Source organism: Trichomycterus rosablanca, chromosome 4 (assembly GCF_030014385.1).
Source record: "Trichomycterus rosablanca isolate fTriRos1 chromosome 4, fTriRos1.hap1, whole genome shotgun sequence".
Lineage (NCBI taxonomy): Eukaryota > Metazoa > Chordata > Actinopteri > Siluriformes > Trichomycteridae > Trichomycterus > Trichomycterus rosablanca.
This window is the reverse complement of record NC_085991.1, coordinates 4194997-4211218: the sequence shown is the minus strand read 5'-3', so window position 1 is coordinate 4211218 and position 16222 is coordinate 4194997. Positions and strand designations below refer to the sequence as shown.

General features: G+C 43.8%; 1 protein-coding gene across 2 annotated transcripts in view; it reads right to left on the bottom strand.

Moving 5' to 3' along the window:
• Nucleotides 1-10121: 10121 nt before the first annotated feature.
• Nucleotides 10122-16222, bottom strand: part of dipk2aa (divergent protein kinase domain 2Aa) — a 43676-nt gene continuing 37575 nt past the window's right edge. The window contains exon 5 of one of the 2 annotated variants that reach the window (XR_010011502.1): nucleotides 10122-10178. The gene's annotated coding sequence lies outside the window, so the exon portion shown is untranslated. Of the gene's footprint in view, nucleotides 10179-13279 lie in introns of those variants that run through there. The other variant, XM_062993821.1, reaches the window with a different exon arrangement.

Genomic DNA, 16222 nt, shown 5'->3' with positions numbered 1-16222 from the left:
CCTTAACCCTCAATTGCTTGCATGATATCTGGTCATTACCGTCCGCCTATAACCCCCCATACACACGTTAGCTACAATTAAATGTGATTAAAGTGCCACCACACCTAGGTTGGCAGATTAGCAAGCCAGCAGTGGATTCTCACAGAGAGCCGCACCGCGTACTGAGCGTGTTGTTCTACTACTCGTGTTCAGACACAGTGTGTAGTGTATGTGGAGCGCCAGGTCAGGCTGGTAGTACAGTTGAGATTCATACACAGGAGCTCAAACTCTCCATCATGGTGGACAAGCTTATTACTTATACCAAACCGAGTGCCTGTAATTTGATTGGTCGTTGGTCTTTAAGGGTTGCGTGTTCTGCCCATTCGTCCATCCATTCGTCCATCTGTGTGCTAAGTGTGGTTGAAATAAAAAGTCTTTCACTGAGACTTGTTGAGTGGAACACTTGACCTTTAGAGGACCACTTCTGTTTCCTGCCTGGACGAGGATCAGACCAGGTTTTCTGACCAGTTAAAGCAGGAAAGCCGGTCATTCAAAAGCCACTCTAAGCACTCTAGCACTGACCGTTTTTTTTCTTCATACGCTGACGCGGATCGTCCTTGGCACCCCCGTCTCGTCTCTCCGGAAAGTCTAATTGGATGGCAAACAATTTCGAGGAACGTCAGGGCACACCGTTCGGAACGAAAACGTATTGATTTTTGTACAGGCTCTCTCTCCTCTCTCCTCTCGCCTCTTTGTGTTCCTTCCTCGGTCGCCGGGGCTGTTTTGTCCTGTTTTTCAGTCGGACGCACCTTAATCGATATCAGCCGAGCTTTTATCCCACTGTCGGCGGCCGTCTTACACACCTCCGCCGTCATCAATAGCAGCGTGTTAGCGTCACGTAGAAACCTTTAAAGGGCTAGTTACCGTCAAACGCTCGACCTTTCTAACTAAAGCTGCGGTCAGTCTGAATTCTGGTCAACAAAACTCTACAGACTTTAAATTCTGTAGAAATCGCTTTGTTTAGCAGGTTCACGATTTAAACTTCGCTAGTGTGACATTTTGTAAAGTTAAGTTTGGTAAACTCAGAATATATATATATTTATATATACACCGATCAGCCATAACATTAAAACCACCTCCTTGTTTCTACACTCACTGTCCATTTTATCAGCTCCACTTACCATGTAGAAGCACTTTGTAGTTCTACAATTACTGACTGTAGTCCATCTTTTTCTCTGCATGCTTTTTAACCTGCTTTCACCCTGTTCTTCAATGGTCAGGACCCCCACAGGACCACCACAGAGCAGGTATTATTTGGGTGGTGGATCATTCTCAGCACTGCAGTGACACTGACATGGTGGTGGTGTGTTAGTGTGTGTTGTGCTGGTATGAGTGGATCAGACACAGCAGCGCTGCTGGAGCTTTTAAACACCTCACTGTCACTGCTGGACTGAGAATAGTCCACCAACCAAAAATATCCAGCCAACAGCACCCCGTGGGCAGCGTCCTGTGACCACTGATGAAGGTCTAGAAGATGACCGACTCAAACAGCAGCAGTAGATGAGCGATCGTCTCTGACTTTACATCTACAGGGTGGACCAACTAGGTAGGCGTGTCTAATAGAGTGGAGTGGACAGCTGGTTTGTTCGTGTGATGTTAGTTTGGACGGTTTCTGCTCGTATTTTACGACTCAGATGAAGATTTATTTAAATAAACGTGCGTGAGCTCCGCTGGGATGTGAAAAGCTTGTCGGCGTGATAATAAATTAGACATGGTTTTGTAAAAGCACTTCTCGGTTAAAAACCCTCCATCTGCTCCTTCCTGTCAGCTTCCTTTCAGAAGACGGCGTTGACGGGCTAATTGACGCTCGGCTACGTGGCGTTTATTTTACTTTTACAGGCGCGAGCGTTCGCTAATGGCGGATGCAGTCGGCCATCTGTGTTCGTGCTATTTTTAATTCTGAGCGAACACTAGGTGTATAGTCGTAAGTATTTAGACACCTGAGCGTGAGCTCGAAGGATTTCTACAGGGTTTTTGAGTGTAACTGTGGGAATTTGGCCATACAGTTACAAGAGGGTGAATAATTAGAAGGGGTTTCCACACAGGAATAATTCTCACTCACTTACTTTCTTAACCGCTTATCCAGTTAGGGTCTGGGCTGGAGCCTATCCCAGCTTTTCAATGGGCGCAGGGCAGACACACACACACACACACATTCACTTATAGGGTAATTTAGTGTCTCCAATTAACCTGACTGCATGTTTTGGAGTGTGGGCTCACGGGGAGAACATGCAAACTCCAAACAGAAAGGACCCGGACCTCCCCGTCTGGGGATCGAACCCAGGACCTTCTTGCTGTGAGGCGACAGTGCTACCCATCGAGCCACCGTGCCGCCCAGAAATAATTCTATTTTAAAAAATCTATCAAATTAGATGTAGCCACATGGATGAAGGAAAAAAGACCATGACCAGGGGTGAGGATCGAACCCAGGTCTGTGGGGTTAATGATGCTGTGTGGCCCTCACACATCCAGCAATTCTTTTTTTTCCTAAATGAATTAAGCACAATTTAATTCAATTATTTATTTAATTTAAGTATTTAAGTAACGACATGGATGCAGAGAAAAAGACTATGACCAGGCGTGAGGATCGAACCACTGGCCCATGTTGGTGCAACATCTACACCTACATTTTCCTGGGAAGGATTTCTACAGGATTTTCGAATGTATCTGTGGGAATTTGGCCATACAGTTACAAGAGGGTGAATAAATAGAGGGGGTTTCCACACAGGATGAAGGTCCTGGGTTCGATCCCCAGGTGGAGCGGTCCGGGTCCTTTCTGTGTGGAGTTTGCATGTTCTCCCCGTGTCTGTGTGGGTTTCCACAGTCCAAAAATCTAGTGATCTCTTTACATAGACGCATTTTACGTCATCCTACGCTCCCGAGATGAGAGCATGTCTAAATTCTTAGATCCATTAAAATGCTCCTATTGAGGCGCCTTAATTCTGAGTGATGATCTGACTGAATAACGAGGGAGCGTCCGACGCCTCCTCAGCGCTGAAGGCAATCCCAGCATTCAGTGCGGCACAACTTAACTCACCAAAAATAACAAACATGGTGGAGGAATCAATGCGGAGCAACCAACGGAGTTCCTTTCAAATGTAAATAAATTCTCAGTGATGTATAATCTGTATAAAGGTGTAATTATACAAGTGTCGTTTATTTGTAAATTCAGGTTCGTCAGGGACAGTTTAACTGCTTTCGGTACACTGAGGGAGACGTTAGCTGGTGTGCTAGCGGGTTGTGCCGCCTCAGATCGTCGGTTTGAGCCAGAGTGGATTTTTTTCGAACCATTTTCTGAGTAGACTAGATCCTAATGTAAATCATTCTTTGGTTTTAATTCATTTCCGGATACCTTTTATTCCACGGTGCCTGAAAGCTGCAGTCCATTAACTTTCAGAAGTGAAGAGACACTTTTCATCACATTTTCATTACAGCAGGACTGAACTCCTCGACTGGAGCGAAAAAAAAACTTGTTCCTGTCTTTGTTTGAGCTGACAAGGACGAGTGGGCAATCATTCAACGGCAAGGACGTACAGTCATCACGCGGAACATCGTGCTGCTGGCCTCCAACTCAGGTCAAGGGCTCACAGAGTCCAAAACATTGATCAGACGTGTGAACAGCAGACGACTGTCAGAAACTAGACGTGGATTTTATTATTAATATATTCTAAACTTTCATGTAGATAAGTATTTACACCAATCAGCCATAACATTAAAACCGCCTCCTTGTTTCTACACTCGCTGTCCATTTTATCAGCTCCACTTACCATATAGAAGCACTTTGTAGTTCTACAATTAGATTTTTTTTAATGTAATTATTTTAAATAGATTGAGGATAACCCCGGGATGAAAGTGTGAGTGCCACAGAGCATCATGAGCCTTACAGACCTGGGTTCGATCCTCACCTCCAGTCACTTAATGTGAGGAGTTTGCAAGAAGGTCCTGGGTTCGATCTCCAGGTGGGGTGGTCCAGGCCCTTTCTGTGTGGAGTTTGCATGTTCTCCCCGTGTCTGCGTGGGTTTCCTCCGGGTGCTCCGGTTTCCTCCCACAGTCCTTGATATAACCTTGTGAACTGATGAATCTTGTGTAATGAGTAACTACCTGTTCTGTCATGAATGTAACCAAAGTGTAAAACATGACGTTAAAATCCTAATAAACAAACAAACAATGTGAGGAGTTTCGCAGGAGTGTCCAGTTTCCTCAGTGAATAAATGTGTGTTGCCTTGTAGTGGACTGGACCCACCCAGGCCTGACCAGAATGAACCTTCAGCTTCATGTTCAGCCCTTAAACGCTGTACGAGAAAGAACTGAATCTAATGATCAGAGTAACACCATCCTGTCTGGAAGCATGAGACCAGAACACTTCTCTCCTGGATGAGCTTACCAGGAACTTTACCAGGAACTTTACCAGGAACTTTACCAGGAACCTCCCCTCCCCCAGTGCTGCAAAAAAAAACCTTGACGGTTCCTATCTCCTTCTATTGTCTCTGGGCAAACACCAGATCTCATACAAGACGGCCACCATGGTTCGAGTGTTTAGTCTGAATGTGTTGGGGAAGGTTCTGGACCTGAAGCTGGACAGTCATTTCATTATCCCCACAGTTGCTGTGGGAACCGTTCAGCCCCCCGGACCCTGACCGACCGATTCCGGTCAGCAGAAGAAAAGCAAACCGAGCTCACCGAACGCCTTCAGAGCCGCCTACACAGGAGATGAAAGAGGCGCCTGCAAACAGTCTGTGGCCCCGGTCAGTTCAGCCTGAACTGGTGTTTTGTTATTTGGAGGGGGGGTTTGTTGAAAATGGCAGAACTTCAAGAGACTTTTGGTTTTATTTATAGAACCAAAACAAACCACGTTCAACAAACTGACTCCTGAGAATCTGGACTTCTGTACAAATATTTAAATGAAGTGCGGCGTGGCGCTCGGGTGGCCCAGCGGTCTGAACACAGTCATGGACGATTTTGTATCTCCAATTCACCACACTTGTACGTCTTTGGACTGCTGGAGGAAACCGGAGCACCCGGAGGAAACCCACACAGACACGGGGAGAACATGCAAACTCCACACAGAAAGAACCCGGACCGCTCCACCTGGGGATCAAACCCAGGACCTTCTTGCTGTGGGACGACAGTGCTACCCACCCAGCCTCCATGCTGCCCTGAGTTAATTAACAAGCCCCGAAGAGGGTAGCACTGTCGCCTCACAGCAAGAAGGTCCTGGGTTCGATCTCCAGGTGGAGCTATCCAGGTCCTTTCTGTGTGGAGTTTGCATGTTCTCCCCGTTTTACACACTTTGGTTCCATTCGTGACAGGACAGGTTACTGCTTACACAAGATTCATCAATTCACGGACAATTTTTTATCTCCAGTTCACTTCACTTGTACGTCTTTGGACTGTTGGAGGAAAACGGAGCACCCGGAGGAAACTCACACAGACACGGGGAGAACATGCAAACGCCACAGGATCCTGACTGCCCGGCCCATATAGTGAAACATGATTGAATGGTTGTAAATCCGTCTGGTCTAATTTAATGTCCCAGACGCCGTCGTGATGGGCAGCCTCTCCAGCAGCTCCAGCCTCTCCAGTATCTCCAGCAGCTCCAGCCTCTCCAGTATCTTCAGCAGCTCCAGCCTCTCCAGTATCTTCAGCAGCTCCAGCCTCTCCAGTATCTCCAGCCTCTCCAGTATCTCCAGCAGCTCCAGCCTCTCCAGCAGCTCCAGTATCTCCAGTATCTCCAGCAGCTCCAGCCTCTCCAGCAGCTCCAGCCTCTCCAGTATCTCCAGCAGCTCCAGCATCTCCAGTATCTCCAGCAGCTCCAGCCTCTCCAGCCTCTCCGTCGCTGTTCTACTTTTACAGTCTTTATTTATTTCTCGAATGTACCGGCCGGTTATCAGTCAGTCTGTTATCAAGAGTTTCCCTCGGGGTGAATAAAGTATCTGTCTGTCTATCTAGTCAAAAGAAATGGGTCACGTCTCCTTTACTGCACTCTTTTTAGGTCACAGGAAGCTCTTAAAGAGCTTTTATCTCCTCCGCCGCAGAACTGAACCCGGCCGCTGGTGTTAAGCTGCTTATCCTGCACACGCCAGCCGGACGTTCTGCCCCCGCGGTCAGAGGAGCGAGGGACTGGACACTGAGTCTGTACGTTCTTAAAAGGAGGACGGTCCATCTGTCCACGTCACTGATAACAGAGGATCGACACTGTCCTGCTGAGGGTCAAGCTTTCTCCTGAATACAGGGCGAGGGCCTTTTTACTGTGGTCAAAAGTATGTGGTCACCTACTTTATTCATTCATTCATTGGCTATTTTATTACCGATTTATCCTGATCAGGGTCGCAGTGGGTCTGATTCACTGGACGAAAGGCAGGAAGCACCCTGAACAGGTCGGCTGACCATCATGACACACACACACCCACACACACACGAATATAGGGGTGAGCCTTTTTACTGTGGTCAAAAGTATGCGGTCACCCACTTTATTCATTCATTTATTGTCTCCTTTGCTACCGCTTTATCCTGGTCAGGGTCGCGGTGGGTCTGATTCACTGGGTGAAAGGCAGGAAGCACCCTGAACAGGTTGCCTGTCCATCACAACACACACACACACTTGGTCTGACTGCATGTGTTTGGACTGTGTGAGGAAACCGGAGCGCCCGGAGGAAACCCACACAGACACAGGGAGAACATGCAAACTGCCCAAAAGTATGTAGACACCCCTCCTAATACAGGACATTATCTGGCCAAAAGTATGTGGACACCCCTTTCCACAGGAGTAACGGGGACGAGCGGCACCTCAGAGCGAGGAGGGCCCGGGTTTGATTCCCCGACTGGGCACTCAGGGTCCTTTCTGTGTGGAGTTTGTATGTTCTCCACGTGTCTGTGTGGGTTTCCTCTGGGCGCTCTGGTTTCCTCCTACAGTCCAAACACAAGCAGTCAGACTGAACGGAGGTACTAGCGATTACCCTAAGTATGTAGACACCCCTCCTAATACAGGACATTATCTGTCCAAAAGTATGTGGACACCCCTCCTAATACAGGACATTATCTGTCCAAAAGTATGTGGACACCCCTCCTAATACAGGACATTATCTGTCCAAAAGTATGTGGACACCCCTCCTAATACAGGACATTATCTGTCCAAAAGTATGTGGACACTCCTCCTAATACAGGACATTATATTGTCAAAAGTATGTGGACACTCCTTCTAATATAGTACATTATATGGTCAAAAGTATGTGGACACTCCTTCTAATACAGGACATTATATGGTCAAAAGTATGTGGACACCCCTCCTAATACAGGACATTATCTGGCCAAAAGTATGTGGACACTCCTCCTAATAAAGGACATTATATTGTCAAAAGTATGTGGACACTCCTTCTAATATAGGACATTATATGGTCAAAAGTATGTGGACACTCCTTCTAATATAAGACATTATATGGTCAAAAGTATGTGGGCACTCCTAATACAGGACATTATATGGTCAAAAGTATGTGGACACTCCTAATACAGGACATTATATGGTCAAAAGTATGTGGACACCTCTTTCCACAGGAGTAACAGGGATGAGCGGCACATCAGAGCAAGGAGGGCCCGGGTTTGATTCCCCGACTGGGCGCTCAGGATCTTTTCTGTGTGGAGTTTGCATGTTCTCCACATGTCTGTGTGGGTTTCCTCCGGATGCAAAGTTAGCGGTGGCGTCGCGCTACAGCGATACTTCCCGCTATTTATCGCCGAGACCCTGATCACGGTGCTGCTGTTTTACTTGCCGTGATACGAGCCTCCTGGAGCAGGACCGGGATGGCTCCATTGATCCTGTCACCATGATAAAGAGGCCTGGAGCGGCTCGCGGCTGAGTCAGCACGTCGATGCGCTTGATCCGGTAGATTCCCTCCGGTCCCTCGCTCCGCGCCGCTAATAACCAGAGAAAAACACGCCGGCGGCTCAGAGCGTTAGCAACCGGAGTGGGAACCCTGACACGCCGCTGTTTTCAGGCTGCAGTATTGCTGGAAGTATGTGGACACCCCTCCTAATACAGGACATTATCTGGTCAAAAGTATGTAGACACCCCTCCTAATACAGGACATTATCTGCCCAAATGTATGTAGACACCCCTCCTAATACAGGACATTATCTGCCCAAATGTATGTAGACACCCCTCCTAATACAGGACATTATCTGGTCAAAAGTATGTAGACACCCCTCCTAATACAGGACATTATCTGGTCAAATGTATGTAGACACCCCTCCTAATACAGGACATTATCTGCCCAAATGTATGTAGACACCCCTCCTAATACAGGACATTATCTGCCCAAATGTATGTAGACACCCCTCCTAATACAGGACATTATCTGCCCAAATGTATGTAGACACCCCTCCTAATACAGGACATTATCTGGTCAAAAGTATGTAGACACCCCTCCTAATACAGGACATTATCTGGTCAAATGTATGTAGACACCCCTCCTAATACAGGACATTATCTGGTCAAAAGTATGTAGACACCCCTCCTAATACAGGACACTATCTGTCCAAAAGTACGTGGACACCCCTCCTAATGTGGGAAGAAACCGGGGCACCGGGGGAAACCCACACAGACATGGGGAGAACATGCAAACCACACAGAAAGGACCCGGCCGGACCACTCCACTTGGGAATCGAACCCAGGACCTTTTTGCTGCAACAGTGTTACCCACTAAGCCACTGTGCCTACAATCAAACTCAAAATCAAAATATAATCATATACAGTTTGGGAAGGCCGGGTACATGGTGTGATGAGTTTACTGTGGAGGAGATCCAGCATCCTACACTCACCCCTGAACGATTTTGGAACCGTTGGAGCCTGACCACACGACTGGACTGATGGGCACACGTTTCCACAGAAACTAATGGCCAGGGTTTGAAATGGATTTTCATAACGCGTGTGGTCTGGCATCCTCATATTTATGTAACAGGAGGCACAAGTTCAAAAACACTGAAGCACTGAAGCACTGACACCCTCCAGCACTCCGAAATAAATAGGAGCCACCGCCAACCAATTTCTCCAGTCTCCATTTCAAACGAGCTCTGGTCTCTGCTGCTCTCTGAGCTGTTTTTATTTCAGAATAAACTCCAGAAACACTGAACTTCAGAAAACTCATTAGATTTTACTAAGCATCATTTAAGCTCTGATTTTTTTCATTTGAGATTGGACACAGGTTACTTAGTTCTTTTATGTTTAGAGAACGGGGCTAGCTTCTCCTCATCATACACGCGACCCATCACATACCACAAATCAGACTTTTATAAATAGGAACAGGAAAACAGAAGCTCTCTCTCTCTCTCTCTCTCGCTCTATCTTAAAACCTTATGGGGATTCAACCCACAAAAATTGACCAGACGAAAACAAGGTTCCGGGGCAAAAGAAAGTGGACACATGAGCATGAGCTTCTTGGACATCATAAGGTCAAATGAGCCTTTGTAGGATCAGACAAAAGTAAACGGGTGGAATAAAAAAATAAAATAAAAAATAAAATAATAACAATAAAATAATAATAATAAAAAATTATAATAAAATAATAATAATAAAACAATAATAATAAAATAATAATAACAAAATAATAATAATAATAAAATAATAATAATAAAAATAACAATAACAATAAAATAATAATAATATTATAAAAATAAAATAATAATAAAATAATAAAAATAATAGTAATAATAATAATCAGAATCAGAATCTTTATAATAATAATAATAAAACAAAAATACAATAATAATAACAATAAAATAATAACAATAAAATAATAACAATAATAACAACAATAATAATAATAATAAATAAAAAAATAATAATAATAGTAATTATAATAATAATAAAACAAAAATACAATAATAATAATAAAAATAATAATAATAAAATAATAATAATAATAAGTAACAATAGTGAGATTGACTTCTGTCAGTAATTCGGGAAAGTTCTTTTGAGGCACAAGTGCGCCCCTGTGCAAGGAGCAGGGTCTACAAGGATGTGATTCCAGCCCTGAACTTGACCTCGCTGACCCTCACTCAACCACCTTTGAAATTAATTGAAACGTCAATTGCCGTCTGGGTCTCTCTCTCCGCTTCCAAGTGCCCGACCTTAGAAGTGCTCATGACTAAATGGAGAGAAACACACAAACACACACACACACACACACACACACACACACACACACACACACACACACACACACACACACACACACACACGGAAATCTAGTGAAAAGCTCCTCCAGATAAGTGGAAGCTGCTCTGAGTGGAGAGCAAGTCTAGATTAACAGGGATGGTTTTGCTCAGGTGTCCAGCCATGCTTCCTTCCCTGCTTGGCAGTGCCAGCTTGCCTTGAGGCTCTCTGGGGAGGAAGCATGACGCCCGCTCTCTTTCGGTGTAGGTGAGGGGGGCACGGCTTCTCCGAGCACCCTTTCTGTCCGACAGGATCGTTTATTTATTGCGTAGGTACCGCTCACGTGGCGCCTCAGCTGATGGCAGATCTGGAACAGCTGCTGATCTCATCACGCCAAGTGGGTCCCACTCATCAGGGCTTTATTTTTACTCCAGGAGTGATGAAAGACGACCGCAGTCACACTCAAGGCTGGAAAACTTGGGCGCTTATTTGCATCTACTGTGTAAAAAAAACGAGATGACGTCTGTGGGTCCGCAGGAACGAACTGACTGGGGTGATAAATGAAGTATAATCAGCTGCATGTAGAAACAAAAACAAGAAAATAAAAGAATAAAATAGACAATATTGTATTTTGGAGGTAAATAAGTCTGATGTAAAATACGGTGGCGGTAGCATCATGTGGAGACCAGACCTCGTTTGAAAGGGAGACAGGATTGGTTGGCAATAGATCATTTTTTTCTGCAGTTCTGACTTCTGGGTTGAGGAAGTTTCCTCCTCTTAGATACATATGAGGACGCCAGACCACAAGCTTTAGGAAAATCGAGAGAGGTGTAAAACATGGTGGCGGTAGCATCACACGTAGAACAGACCTCGTTTGAAAGGGAGACAGGATTGGTTGGCATTAGGTCATTTTTTCTGTAGTTCTGAGTGCTGGGACGGGGTCAATCCTGTTACATTAATATGAGGACGCCAGACCACAAGCTTTAGGAAAATCTAGTGTGAGGTGTAAAATACGGTGGTGGTAGCATCATGTGGAGACCAGACCTCGTTTGAAAGGGAGACAGGATTGGTTGGTAGTAGGTCATTTATTGTCTGCAGTTCTGAGTGTTGGGTTCCTCCTGTTAGATACATATGAGGGCACCTGACCACAAGCTTTAGGAAAACCGAGAGAGGTGTAAAACATGGTGGCGGTAGCATCACGCGTAGAACAGACCTCTTAAGAAAACCTGCAGTTCTTCTGGTATTCATCTGGGTCGTCGTTTTGGTGTAATTTTAGCAGACCGGCCACTCCTGGGAAGGTTCACTGCTGCTCTGAACTTTCTCCATTTGTGTATAATGGCTCTCAATATGGTTCGCTGGAGTCCCAGAGCCGGAGCTAATGCTTAACTGTATTTTGCATCTTTATTGGAATCTCTTCTAGCCTGCTCAAAGTGATCATGTCAGGGTGTGAAACTGTGAAATGTAATCTATTAGTTAATTGAATTGGTTTGGCTGGTTGATTTATTACCTACTTACTTTAGTAAATCACTTTTTGCAATAAAAGATTTAGACTTAATTTTAGCAACGTTAAGAATTAAAAAATAACTTCTTGTAATTTGAGAATAATTTCTATTCTCCTAAAAACGTAACTGCAGTCTAGTATCGGCCCCACAGCCGAGAGAAAAAACCTCACAGACTGCGGCCGACCACAAACTAAAATATCTGAGATTAAAACTTCTCAGAAATAAACCCTCGGGTGTAAACGTAAATAAAAGGATCGTATTTCTTCAGTGTTAACCAGCAGTGTTTTTACTTCATCAGTTTCAGTAACACTACACGACTCTCACGCCGCTGTAAACGTGTCGGTGTAGCTTCCGGGGAAAAATGCTCTATATTTAGCCGAGCGTGTTTAACTTAGCCTGAAGTTCCTCATTCATCACCACACAACTCCAGAAAGGAGACCAAGACCTGGTCTAAATCCAGGCTGGGGTATTATTATCCAGTCCGAGTCCGAGTCCTGAGACGACAGTGTTTATGTTTTGATGGTTTTACGTAATAAAGTCGGATTGAAACCACGAACGTGCGTCTGTCGCTTCCGACCGTGTGATTTACGGCTGAGCATTCGGCGCAGATCGTAGCGTACCTCGTGCTGGACTCATACAGGCCGTGCTTTGATTGCCGCCCCCCTCCTCGTACCTCGGCCTCGGCTGTAAGGATGTTTGTATTGGCTCTCGTTCAGCTGCAGTGGAAATCTATACGGGCCGCGTACGCACTCGCGTATTTCTGGCTCGCTGGAAAGCGAACGTTCTCATAAACACGGCGATGTGAGAAAACGCCTGGCGAGGTTTCTGTACGGATCAGATATACCAGTAATTATTTTACCGGCGTGCTGAGCTGGATTTAAGAGAAAAAAAGGTGCAAACATCTGGAACTCGTGGGTATCGTGTGATACACAGACCAGCAAAGCTTTATATGACCCTGAACTACAGCGGTGTGTTGTTTTGCATTCTTGGTCGTTTCTGCTCATATTGCAAAATGGTCAAATAATAGTTGAGCAAAAACAGTCTGATTCCACTGGTCTAGAAGATGATCGACTCAAACAGCAGCAATAGATGAGCGATCGTCTCTGACTTTACATCTACAAGCTGGATCAACTAGCTAGGAGTGTCTAATAGAGTGGACAGTGAGTGGACACAGTATTTAAAAACTCCAGCAGCGCTGCTGTGTCTGATCCACTCATACCAGCACAACACACACTAACACACCACCACCATGTCAGTGTCACTGCAGTGCTGAGAATGATCTTGAAGCTGCAGCTGATGAAACGTTGGATTATTTTTGTGATTATATCAACTGTCTGGTAGAGGCTGGTTAAAAATATGACTTCTTTGTTGTTGGTTTAGTCCCAAGAAACTAAGAAAAGCAAAGAAATAATTTTTAAACATTATTTTCTTGGTGAGACCACTAAAGAGTTAAGATTAGCTTTGATTGTGGAATGGAAATGGATGAAAATTGATGGAAACTGGCGCGCTGGGTGGACCGGTCGCCAGGTCGGATTATTTATTAGCGTTAAAAACTCGCAGGAACTTTAAAACACTGAATGAGACGCAGATGCAGGAAAGTAAAGATTCACTTTAATGTGTTTTTGAAGTTGTAAATTCAACGTTCGGACTGGAAGGCACAGTAAAACCAGATTAGCAAGTCGCCTCGAACACGGTGAGGTACAGAACAACAGAAATGATTCCAGCTGGAGCTAAAACTGAAGAGAAAAATAATAAACAACGAAGCACTAGAACACGGGGTCTCAAACTGTTTCAGATCTGGTCTAATTTAAACCTTGAAGTACAAACTCTACTCCAGAAAGCTTGGACGGAAGATAAAATGAAATAAAAGTAAAAACAAAAAAGCAAAATGACTCAATATTTTGCAAATGATTTAGAGATTTCACCACTTACAGTCCTTAACATTATTAAATATCTAATATCTAATGAGAAATCTGTGTCTAAATGAAAAACAGCATCAAATTCCTGCGATGTTTCGAACCCTTCCAAGGCACCGCATTAAAAATCAAGTGTCCCAACTTTTTGGGAACATTTTGCACCCATCAAATGTAAAATCAGCACATTTATGTACCGGAAACAAAATGCAGATTTAATTGAAAAGTCTGTTGAATCAGAGTTGAATTTTTATTAAACTGAAATAAATAAACAAAATTTATTCAAAGAACTAAGTTTTCCAACACCCATATCACCCTGTAAGCTTACAGAGCTCAAGGTTCGAGTCTCAGGTGTACTGGGTTTGCGTATTAGGCCAATGTGTTGCCCAGGAATCCAATTTTAAGGGTTTAAAATGTTCATGACCTGACCCCCCCCACACCTAATTTTCTGTCCATAATAGTAAATTTAATAAATTGAACCTGAAAATCAAAGCCAAGTGTTTTTTTTATAGCTGGTACTGCTAGGAAACCATATCCAGCCGACCCTACATGGGGTCTCGACCTCAAAGGTATGAACCACTGCATGTCCCCTCATGGGTCTGTCCGTTTCCAACCTATCAATATTATCCCCAAATGGACCCCCCCTATATGAATCATCCATGGCTTTAGTAGAGAACTAGGCTTTTTTTGGGTTCAAATCTCCAACCAGTCCTGTCCAGTGAGCTGAAATCCACGGTCATCTCACTGCATATTGCGCAACCTCACAAAAAATACTTCAATACTTCAATTGAAATCAGCTCCATACGCAGCCACCAGGAACCTAATAGTGTGAAGGCCTCAGAAAAGTGGATGTTGGGCGTAATAAAGTGTTGATGCAGAGGCCAGAGGGTAAACGAGTCCGATCAGGGCAGGTTAATGATACCCAACAAGCCCCAAAAATAATAGCACGGATAATAAGTACTGAAGAACAGATCCTAGATACTTTGAAAATGGGAACTTTATAAATTAAGCACAAGGAGGAAAGTTTTCAATATATTTTGTATTTTGATTGATGAAATCGAATTAGCAAACAGACCATTTTTGTTATATAAAGCATCATTTCTGCATTAAAATCAGGCTCCATGAAACAGGCGCTATTACCTCCATCACTAAGAGACGTGAATAACAAAGGGACTAAAAAAACAACAACAACAAAACTATAAATTAGCAAATTAGATTTTCTTTGGCCAGTATGATGTGGCACCTCAATGTAAAACCTCAACAGACGACGGTAAACAATTAAATAGTGAATTATCAACACAAGTCGACGTTTTCTTACTTTGTTCCTCTGAAATCCTGCATCACGTTTCTAATATAAAACCTCTGCATACAAAAATATTACAAACCAGCCGCCGCTTCTACAAGTCTTTCTTTAACTGTGTGAACCTGAATTGATGTTCGATTTGACGTGATGAACTAATTAGGTTCTACAGAGCCAATATGGTACAATCTGTGTAATAAACATGTAAAGGAGGTGCAGGACTCTACGCTACAGGCCAGTGATTCCTATATATTAATGAAAGACTGGGATTTGGGCACTGTTGGGTTGCCAGTTGCCACCCAAAATTTACATAAATTCTACTAATGGCTAACGCCAAAACAAACAGAGCATGACTTGTGAAATATGCTGCATCCCAAACCTCATAGTACTGTAAAGAAATGATTTCCCTATCACCAGTATAGCCAGATATAATTCAGCAGTCAGGAATCACAAATGTGCTTTTTTTTCTTTTTCTACAATTTTCTCCCCTAATTTAGTCAAATGTGTAATTTAGTCATTTAGTTACAAAGGTGCTTTTTAACGTCCAACCAACCGACGTAAACTAGCATTAATACAAAGTCGCTCATTAGGGAAAGGTTTATCAAGGTATATGTTTGTGTCCCATTATTTTTGTGCCTTTTCCAAGAAACGGCAGATTTATTAAGCAGAAGTCCTTATCATTTATTTATTTTTCCAATCTAGTCGTGTCCAATTTCTCGATTGTAGCTCCTCATTCTGACCAAGGAGAGCCGCAGACTATCACGCACCAACTCTGACCACTTCTTTTCACCTGCTAGAGTCTTCAGATCAGTATACAGAATTAAATATCATTCTTTATTATTTATAGAATAAAAATAGAATCCCACAGGTAGAATCCCACAGGTAGAATCCCACAGGTTTCCTTATCATAAACCATAATGATAATGGCTCTGTAGAACCTATGTAGTGCACGACATGTGACATTCAGGTGTTCGACAGCCAAATGATTACAGAATCGGAATCAGAACTTGTATTAAACGGTGTGTCCCACACCTTTACGCTACAGGCCAGTGATTCATAACCCACCTGATAAAATGACGCTTCGCCTTCTGAATCCCAGCCTCACTAATCGTTTCAGGTTTCCACTGCGTATACTATAATGTTAATGGCACTGTAGAACCTATGTAGTGCACAAGGACATCATGTGACCAACGTTTGCCAACGGAGACAGAAAAAAAGCAGAACGATGCCAGGTGTTCTTTGGTATAACTTCTTGCATACGTGTGAAATTTCACTATTAAATTGATTTAAAATGAATAAAATGTTCCACCCGTTTTTATAA